Here is an 8,708-nt window from a genome sequence, read left to right as displayed (position 1 = left end):
AGTCCTTCGATTCCCCCCTCTTCCCCCCGTTCTTCACAGTGCAAGTGTGACATGACCTGGTCTACAGAGAACCCATGTATCAGTGCAGTCAGGTCGAGGCTGCTCCTCAGACAGTCTAGAAAAGCTCTTCCCCATTCACCAGTCTTCCCTATGAGAGCAGAATGCCTACAGAATAAGGGAAGGGCTTTAAAGGTACTGCTTTAAATGCTTTGCCCCCCAGAAACACCAGCACTACAACACAATGCCACCTGCTGTTCTCTCTGGTAGGAACTGTCTCCAACTATGGCCAGGTTTGCGTCAGAGTCCATGTCCAACAGTGGGATCTCTCAGTCTCTTCTTTTAAACTCTACTACACATACCATGAATACACCATGACAACTGGGGTTAGCATCCTTCAAGATATTTTGAATGTGATATGCATCAGGTAGTATCAGGCCCTCTATGGGAGCACTTGGCTATACATCTTAGGACTCAACTGGCCTTCTAGTCGTTTGTCACAAAGTTGGTTGATCTTTTTTCTGTTTCATGAGTGGATTGACACAATCATGTGGTTTGGCTGGGTAAAATGATCGTATAACAAACTGTCTGAAAATAAATCAGTTAACTATAGTCTTACACCCTCTGAGACCCTCTAAGTTTGAACTTAAAATGTAAATGTATGTGTTTGTTCAATTGCAATTGAAACCGCTGTTGATTGTGTTGTTTCCACCCCTTCTACGTCATTTTCAGAATGTATTATTTTTTATTATTCTGATTTATTAAGTCCAATTTCAATCATTACTGTCTTTGAGATCAGTCAAGCACTTTGACAATGGAACAGCAGTTTAGTGCTAACGTTAAGTCTTGTGTGGTTTGTGTGTAATGGTCAGTAATCAGAATGTGTCTTAAACTGGCTTAAATATTTTTTTTCTAGACAGCAACCTCATCAGATCAACATCAGATCTCTACACAGTTGCACGCTGCAGACTCATTTGTGCTGTGTTCAAAAATGAATAAACCTTTCCTGAGAAACATTTTTCTGTCTTACCATGAACAAAACAGTGTAACATGTGTATATGTACATAAGGCACGGTCATAACAATTCATTATTTACTGAGTATTTCAAATCATTTTTAAGTTTACATATCGTGGACTCCCTATAGGTTTTCATGATGCTGTGCTCTGCTCTGCACAACAACAAGCTCTTTCTGTCTGAGGCTCAGACACTGATGCCACTCTCTGGTTGTAACCAAAGTAAAACAGCACCATGTCTACATCAATTATCTCTATGAGTACAGCAATGTTACTGTAGCATGAAGTAAGGAACTAAGGAAACACTACAAGGAAACATGTTTTATTAGGTTGTCGGCTATAACAATGGACAGTAGACCTAATACACAATATGCATGAAGTAATGCCTGACTCATACCACAAATGTAAAGAAAGAGAATAAGCAAATGTTTCAAACCTTTGTTCATAGTAGGGCATAATGGGAAACAGAAACACTGCATTCAGGAAGCAGAAATGTCAAGGACATAATGGGGACATCGACCTCGAACTATACACCATACAGTGGCTTACATTAGCTAAAACTGTCATGAAAATGCCATAACACCAAACAAATAAGTACTGTATACAGTATGGTGGACTGTCACTTGATTCATCACCTGTGCTGTGCACCATTCCGTTGTTTTATATGGTTCCGCTCTGCTTCCAGGTTCGCTTCGTCCCGTCGCGATTTATTTTCCGATAAAGACCAGTGGACTATATATTATCCCTTACATATAATACAGTTATGGTCCATGTATTCAGAATCTTTTTGTCTGTACATGAAGTAAAAAATAACTGATTTTTATGTCACACTCCATAATGAATAGAAAGAATAGCGTAGTAGTGTACTCTCAGTTTGCCTTAGCTGAAAGTTGAGACCGGCACCCTGTGATATGATACTGCGGTGCAGTCCCTTTAACTTCATGTTATACATGTTTCTCACCACATAGGGGCAGCAACACACCGGCAATCACTAGTAGGCCTGTTTCACACATTGTTCTTGGTAAATTACTGGAATAACCTTTCAGGCACCGCTAGTGATGTTTCAATATTCATACATGCAGTGCAGCTACATTCAGGGACATTTCGCTCTGGCGCCTTTTCACACTTGGCATTGCCGGAAAAGATGGGGCAAGGGACAGTCCAGCAGATGGCGGCAGATGGATTCACGTGCTTGTCCCTGCAATGTTACTGCTGTCATTCACAACACAGCCATACAGGCAGATTTCCCTGAATATTGAGCCCTGTTCCCATTCATACAGTACATGACCTCATGAAGGCAATGTTCAGGAACTTTTCAGGGACAAATTGCATGTGTGAAACATTCTTATATGAAATGACTAATTTGTACATTATATGATCAAATATAATCACATTATTTACACAGCATTAATGCAATCTGCATTATATGTTGTACACTCTCTATAGTTCCTAAATAGTTTCATATACTGATTAAGGTGCACCATGACATAAATAGTTCTACATGGTTCAGTGTTATCTTGGTGCTGCATCTTGAACCTCTATCTCAGCCCTTTTAAAAGGAGCAGGATTGAAGACTAATCTCTGCTGGCCACACACTACATGAGTTCATTGCTGTCAGTAATGATAGTTCCTTCTTACCTCATTAGACCTCATTATTGTCACTATACCAAGATGGTAAGTGGAGGTTTCATGAAAGAAAATCTTCATTGCTCTAATGACTACATGCCATAGGATAACCTGGTTTGATAGTGCAGACTGAAATACACTCAAATACTTGAAAATGAGGACAAGTAAACATCCCTGTGTTTAGGGTTGTGCAGATATTTGGAGCAATTGTGGGACCTGTTTCCGTCTGAGGCCGTAAAGAGTTTTACATTTGCTCAGTCTCACTGATCTGTGGATAAACTTTCTCTGCTCGTGGCTGTAGGATTAGCTCCTAATCCCTCTTAATCTCTCAGCAGAGGAGTGTGCTCGGAGCGCGGAGATAGTAGATGTCTCAGCCAGGTCAGCCGACCAAGGTGAGGAACCAGCAGCCGACGCTGGGAAGACAGAGGAAGTTTGGAAACTATGGCTACTTTTTTCAATGCATTGCGCGCTGTATACAACTTGTAGCAATTATAGACGGATTGATCCATCTGTTTTCAACAGCCAGTCATTGATCACGAGCAGGTTCCTTTGTTGTTGAGGCTGTGAGATGTACAGGACATGTCGCAGCACAACCAGGGCAAGCAGGGAGCAGCAACAGTCTGAATGAAAATAAGAGACACACTTTACACGACAGGTGAGTCTGACATAATTTAAGTGTAATGACACCTGTGGCAAATGATTTACTTCCTCTCTCTTCTACATGAAAACTCACACATACACAAGTGTCAGTGTCTCCTCCGCTCTGTTTTTTACCTCTTTTAAAACTGTTGAGTCAAGTCTTGAGTCTTTCATTGCTACGCTTGTCTTCCATGGTTGGACTGTCAGGCACCCTGTAGTGGCCTGTCATATCAGATTACTGAGTCAGACTCTGTCATGCATTTATAAAGTGCTTCCATCCTCATTTATTTAAGAAATTGTACACCTCAGAAGGCAATTATGTAATTTCATTTTTGGACATGTTTTCTGAACCGTTATTTATCAAGTTCCTTTTACTGAGATACAAAGATGTGAAGCTTACAGATGTAAAATCAATGTATTATATTTTCTGTAGTGTATATCCTATTATAGACAATTGTTGTGATGTTTTATCCGACTAAAAGAATGCTGTTAACCATAGGCGAGCGACACTGATCCACTCATTATGTAATACTGTATATTGCATTCATCTGACGTATATATAATATTTATATTAACTTCATCAATTCATAAATCAGCAGTACATGCAGAGTGTGCTGTCATTGTAGCTTCACTTGATTATAACTAAATTGAGCCACAGAGGTGATGAATGAATGAATGAATGAATGAATGAATGAATGAATGTGATGAATGTTAGCACAACTTAGACAAAGATGGCAGAGGAGGTTTGAGAGAGTTAGAGAGTGCCTTCTTACTCATCATTATAGAGAGATTGAGTCGAGGCTTTCCCTTTTATATGAGAAGAGTGAAACCACTGTCATTAAAGGTGACAGGAACAGAACGCTCTCATACTACCCTGAATAAGGGGTTTAGGCTGTTTGAAGTTCGGAGTCTGGTTAAGCACTTTAGTCCATACATACATAGAGTACAACCCATTATCCATATATTGGTTAGCAGCAATGCTAAGTGGTGTTCATTTAAGGACGAGTTAGCGGTGGGTTTTACTCCACCTGGCCAGTGGATTAACGAGTGGAGGTCAGAAGTGGCCGCAATGATTAGATTTAAGAGGCTCAGTCCAGGGGGCTGCTGAACGTTTTCCCTTGAAAAATCTCTGAGGAATTGTGCTTTAGGATCCCCAAAGGGTGTGTGTGTGTGCTTTAGGATCCCCAAAGTGTGAGTGTGGGTGTGTGTGTGTGTGTGTGCTTCATGATCCCCAAAGTGTGCGTGTGTGTGTGCTTTATGATCCCCAAAGTGTGCGTGTGTGTGTGCTTTATGATCCCCAAAGGGTGAGTGTGTGTGTGCTTTATGAACCCCAAAGTGTGCGTGTGTGTGTGCTTTATGATCCCCAAAGGATGAGTGTGTGTGTGTGTGTGCTTTATGATCCCCAAAGGATGAGTGTGTGTGTGTGTGTGTGCTTTAGGATCCCCAAAGTGGGTGTGTGGGTGTGTGTGTGCTTTAGGATCCCCAAAGGGTGAGTGTGTGTGTGCTTTAGGATCCCCATAGTGTGTGTGTGGGTGTGGGTGTGGGTGTGGGTGTGGGTGTGCTTTAGGATCCCCAAAGGGTGAGTGTGTGTGTGCTTTAGGATCCCCAAAGTGGGAGTGTGTGTGTGCTTTTTTACAAGAGTGTTTTTGTATCCTGGTTCTACACGATAAGTGGATTAACTGTTGAAGTTGATCAGTGGTATTAATTTATACATATATAGTACAAGGATACAAAATACTACAAATATCATTACTGTACATGATCAACGTCAATGGACCACATGAGGTCACAGATGTAAACAGTTATTTGAGTCAGGTGTGGGGTCCAGCAAAAGCCCCATGTATCTTATTTATTTCCTGTGTGCTTTATCCTGCTTTTGTCTTGAATTACAGATCAACACTGACTTCCCTGAGACAGATTCCTTAATTCACATTTGGAAGACAAAATAAGGATTAATCATGGGGTAAGGAAAAGTATTTTTTTTCATCAACCGCATTTAACACTGATGATGATTGTGTAAGGCATGTGTCAAGCATCAATAACAAATCATTATTTATTTATATCCTCACAGCCTGTTTGTCTTCTGTACCACTGAATAATCCTAATGAAACGAATCATTAAATGCCAACATTTAACATCAATACTTTTGTCCCATAGTCCACATTTCAAGCTTTCGGCGACACTTTAAGCAAGTTCTAATAGCACTGATCAAAGCCGCTATTTGTATAAAGAGTTACTTTAAAGAGGGATTTCTCTCTCAGCTGAGAAGCACTGAGGAGTCTGGAGTTGAAAGGGAAAACTGTACTCATAAGTGACACTCATAATACAGTCAACCAAATCGTTTTTTCTTACAAAACTCAAAGCGAGACTTCTCGCAATACAGTTATCATGGAGCAAGGAAGAAAGAGAGGAGAGGACCAATCTAAGTTGAACGCACGGTGTAGTGTTGTGTGGGGATGTATGCCAAGAGTAAAGATGGCAGGTGGACTTTGCGGGCCCACGGTGCCTCTTGGGTATGGCATCTACAAACATAACTAAAAGGTGATGTCACGTTGTAAAAAGTGATGCCGGTTATCTGGTCAACAGAAAGTATTTTCAGCTCTTCAAAATGTCTAGTATTAGTATTGTGTACATGGATTTCTGTTGACGGAGAGATTGAGAGCGCAACAAAAGGGAGAGGCCCAATCAAAAGTTTGCTTTCAGATTCCTTTCTCAAAGACTTCAATGTAGCCTATCTGAGGGCTGGAATGATGTTCACTCTAGTGAGCTGAATCAGAGGGGTACACACCCACCCCCTTTTTCCTTTCGTTTTTTTTTATTATTTCTGAAAAGCCTTTCATGGGCTGATGCATAATGTATAGTTGCTTTGGGAACAGCCTCCCCAAGGAAAGGGAGGGATGAGGGAGGGTTCCCTTGGTAACGTGGGCCATGCAAAGCGTCTGATGCCCAAGAGAGGCGGGTGGAATGGAAATGAGGGTGTACGTTGGTCAGTGAGATTTGATTTCAAATATTTGTATCTCATCCAAGTACTACAGAGGTGTCTGAAAAGCACTCCTATGTACTGATGTTATTCGAAATCTTTCACCTATAAAAGCTGAAATAATGGCTTATCAGCAAAAACATGAATAGGGCCTGTACAATAACACAGTATGTATTCTATATTTTATCAATCTGGTCACAGGTTCACCTTTCGTTTGAGAGAGTTTGAATTGGGGTCAGGGTCTACATTTTACATGAGAATAATTCCATAAATAGTAGTTGCTTTATAATGCATAAGGCAAAACAAGACATTCTATTTTAGTCATACACGTGCAAAACAATTTGCCACAAAAAGTGAAGTGAACTTTGCCGTCAAACAATGTGAACTACACAACTGAGTTACTTATGGATACTTTTTGCTGAGATCACAAAAACCTAAATAATTGATAATGTTTTGAAAGAGGATTGCACTAATGCATGTCTATCCCGCTGGGGGACCCTCGTTGTGTAAATGCTTCGTGTGACTGCGGTAAAACCGTGGTGAAGGGGAAAGTATGCTAGTATGCTCGTTGCACGGATGAAAGAAACAGCTGCCCCACCTAGTCCCCGGCACGGGTTTCTTGGCTGCACATCTCGACGAGAACGCACTGCGAATACAGCGAAATTAATTAGGACATCTGCTGCCATACGTAAACACAGAAAGGACACTAGTGTGAGTAAGTACCGGTAGTTCATTCTGTTGCCTTCCCTAAGACTCGTCTGGGAGTTTGAAAACATTTGTGAATTAAGGGTATGACTGAACTGAGTAGACCTATCTATTGCACGATTTGAGTAACTGGTCATTTGTTTGTGTGTTAAATTACAATCTAAACTGACTCTTTTGATGACGTCCCGCTGTGGATTTTGTCGCACATGCTTAGATTAATGAAGAGGTAATGCTGTCATGTAACATCACGTGTTACGAGACGTCTCTAAAAAGATGTTAAAGTGGAAATCAAAGATGATAAAAGGCGTTGGTGAGTGCACGCAGGCACGGATCTTTTTTTTCGGCATCCTTGTTGTGAACATACATGCCAGTGTTGAAGATCATAGACAAATCAGTACGCAGCAGTGACCTAAACTATACTAGAAGGTTCATCCTGTCTTAGACCAGATATCTCTATAAATTCATCGTAGTTTAGTAATGACTGACACATCAGAGACACACGGTAGGCCAGTTCAGGCAGCTAGTCTATGAATGTTGCTTCTGTTGCCATGAATGCTTCATCTATGCTGGACAACGTTGTGATGCATCTAAACCTCTAAACTGTGTAAATGTATTTTAGACTTGTAATTTAGACTTTACATTGTTGTATATACTAATTTTTAGATAATGCCCTAGTGAACAAGAGAATGTATGCTAGGCAGTCACCAAAGAGAAACTTTTTAGGAATAGTGTAGGATGAGGAGACAAAAGCACTGTCTATGTCCAATCCTCCAACTCGTCCTCTGTAGGAAATTTAGTAATTGCTTCCACTGGAAAGAGTTGGTGGGCCTGCTGTAGCACTAATGTGAGTTGTATCAAAAACTCCTCTCTTGTTCTGTCACCTTGAACCTGAGGCCTGAAATGGCTTCTCATGTCCCAAGACATAGTTTTGATGCATCATTAAGCCCATCACTAGGCTAGTCGTTTTTAGATTCATATATTGTTAAATTGTGTGTTTGTAAAGTGATGTGTTAAGTGTAAGCCTGTATTGAAAGTGGTGAGAATTATGAATTATGTGTAGATCCTGCTTTTGGTATATGCCTATGCTTAGCCTTTGCATCGGGGTAGAGATAGAAAGATTCATCACTTGACAGATGGATTGAGAGTGTTGTGATGCTATTAAGATATTCAGACTTGTAGAAAGTTTAAATACAACATTTTTAAAATCTGTAAAAAAAAATAAAAAAAAAAAGTTTTTCACATCTTCTGATTTTCAGAGTGCCAGGACAGAGCTGTAGCAGAATAGTGTGTGTATTAGGGGTGGGAATCTCTTGGCACCTCACGATTCGATTCGATTCCGATTCAGAGGTCAACGATTCGATTCTAAACCGATTATCGATTCTAAACCGATTATCGATTCTAACCCGATTATCGATTATCAATTCTAAACCGATAAAACGATTATCGATGCATCGCGATTTTTAAAACATTTGAGTTTGCTACTCAGAGTCTCAAATCACTTCCTACTTTGTGTTTGATAATTAAAGAAGATCAACAGAGGAATTACCTTCTCTATTTTCTTATTAGAGAAAAAGTTTTTCCTTGTCACAATTATGACTTTATATGAACAATGCAATAATCGATGCAGCTTGCATTTCAACACAAAATGAAAGTGTAAAAAAAAAAAAAAAAAAAAATATTTTTAAATTTTTTTATTTTTTTTTATTAAAAAATCGATTATGAACTTTTCTGAATCGAGACAGAATCG

The 8,708-nt window shown here is 40.0% G+C and overlaps 1 protein-coding gene across 2 annotated transcripts in view; it reads left to right on the top strand.

The window, feature by feature from the left end:
* The first annotated feature begins 2,995 nt into the window (after window positions 1-2,995).
* The window catches only part of trim2a (tripartite motif containing 2a), a 28,228-nt gene continuing 22,515 nt past the window's right edge, over window positions 2,996-8,708 (top strand). The window contains exons 1-2 of one of the 2 annotated variants that reach the window (XM_031560492.2): window positions 2,996-3,292; window positions 5,169-5,239. The gene's annotated coding sequence lies outside the window, so the exon portion shown is untranslated. Of the gene's footprint in view, window positions 3,293-5,168; window positions 5,240-5,269; window positions 6,972-8,708 lie in introns of those variants that run through there. The other variant, XM_031560494.2, reaches the window with a different exon arrangement.

Source organism: Clupea harengus, chromosome 22 (genome assembly GCF_900700415.2).
Source record: "Clupea harengus chromosome 22, Ch_v2.0.2, whole genome shotgun sequence".
Classification (NCBI taxonomy): domain Eukaryota; kingdom Metazoa; phylum Chordata; class Actinopteri; order Clupeiformes; family Clupeidae; genus Clupea; species Clupea harengus.
This window is presented reverse-complemented; position numbering and strand designations above follow the sequence as displayed.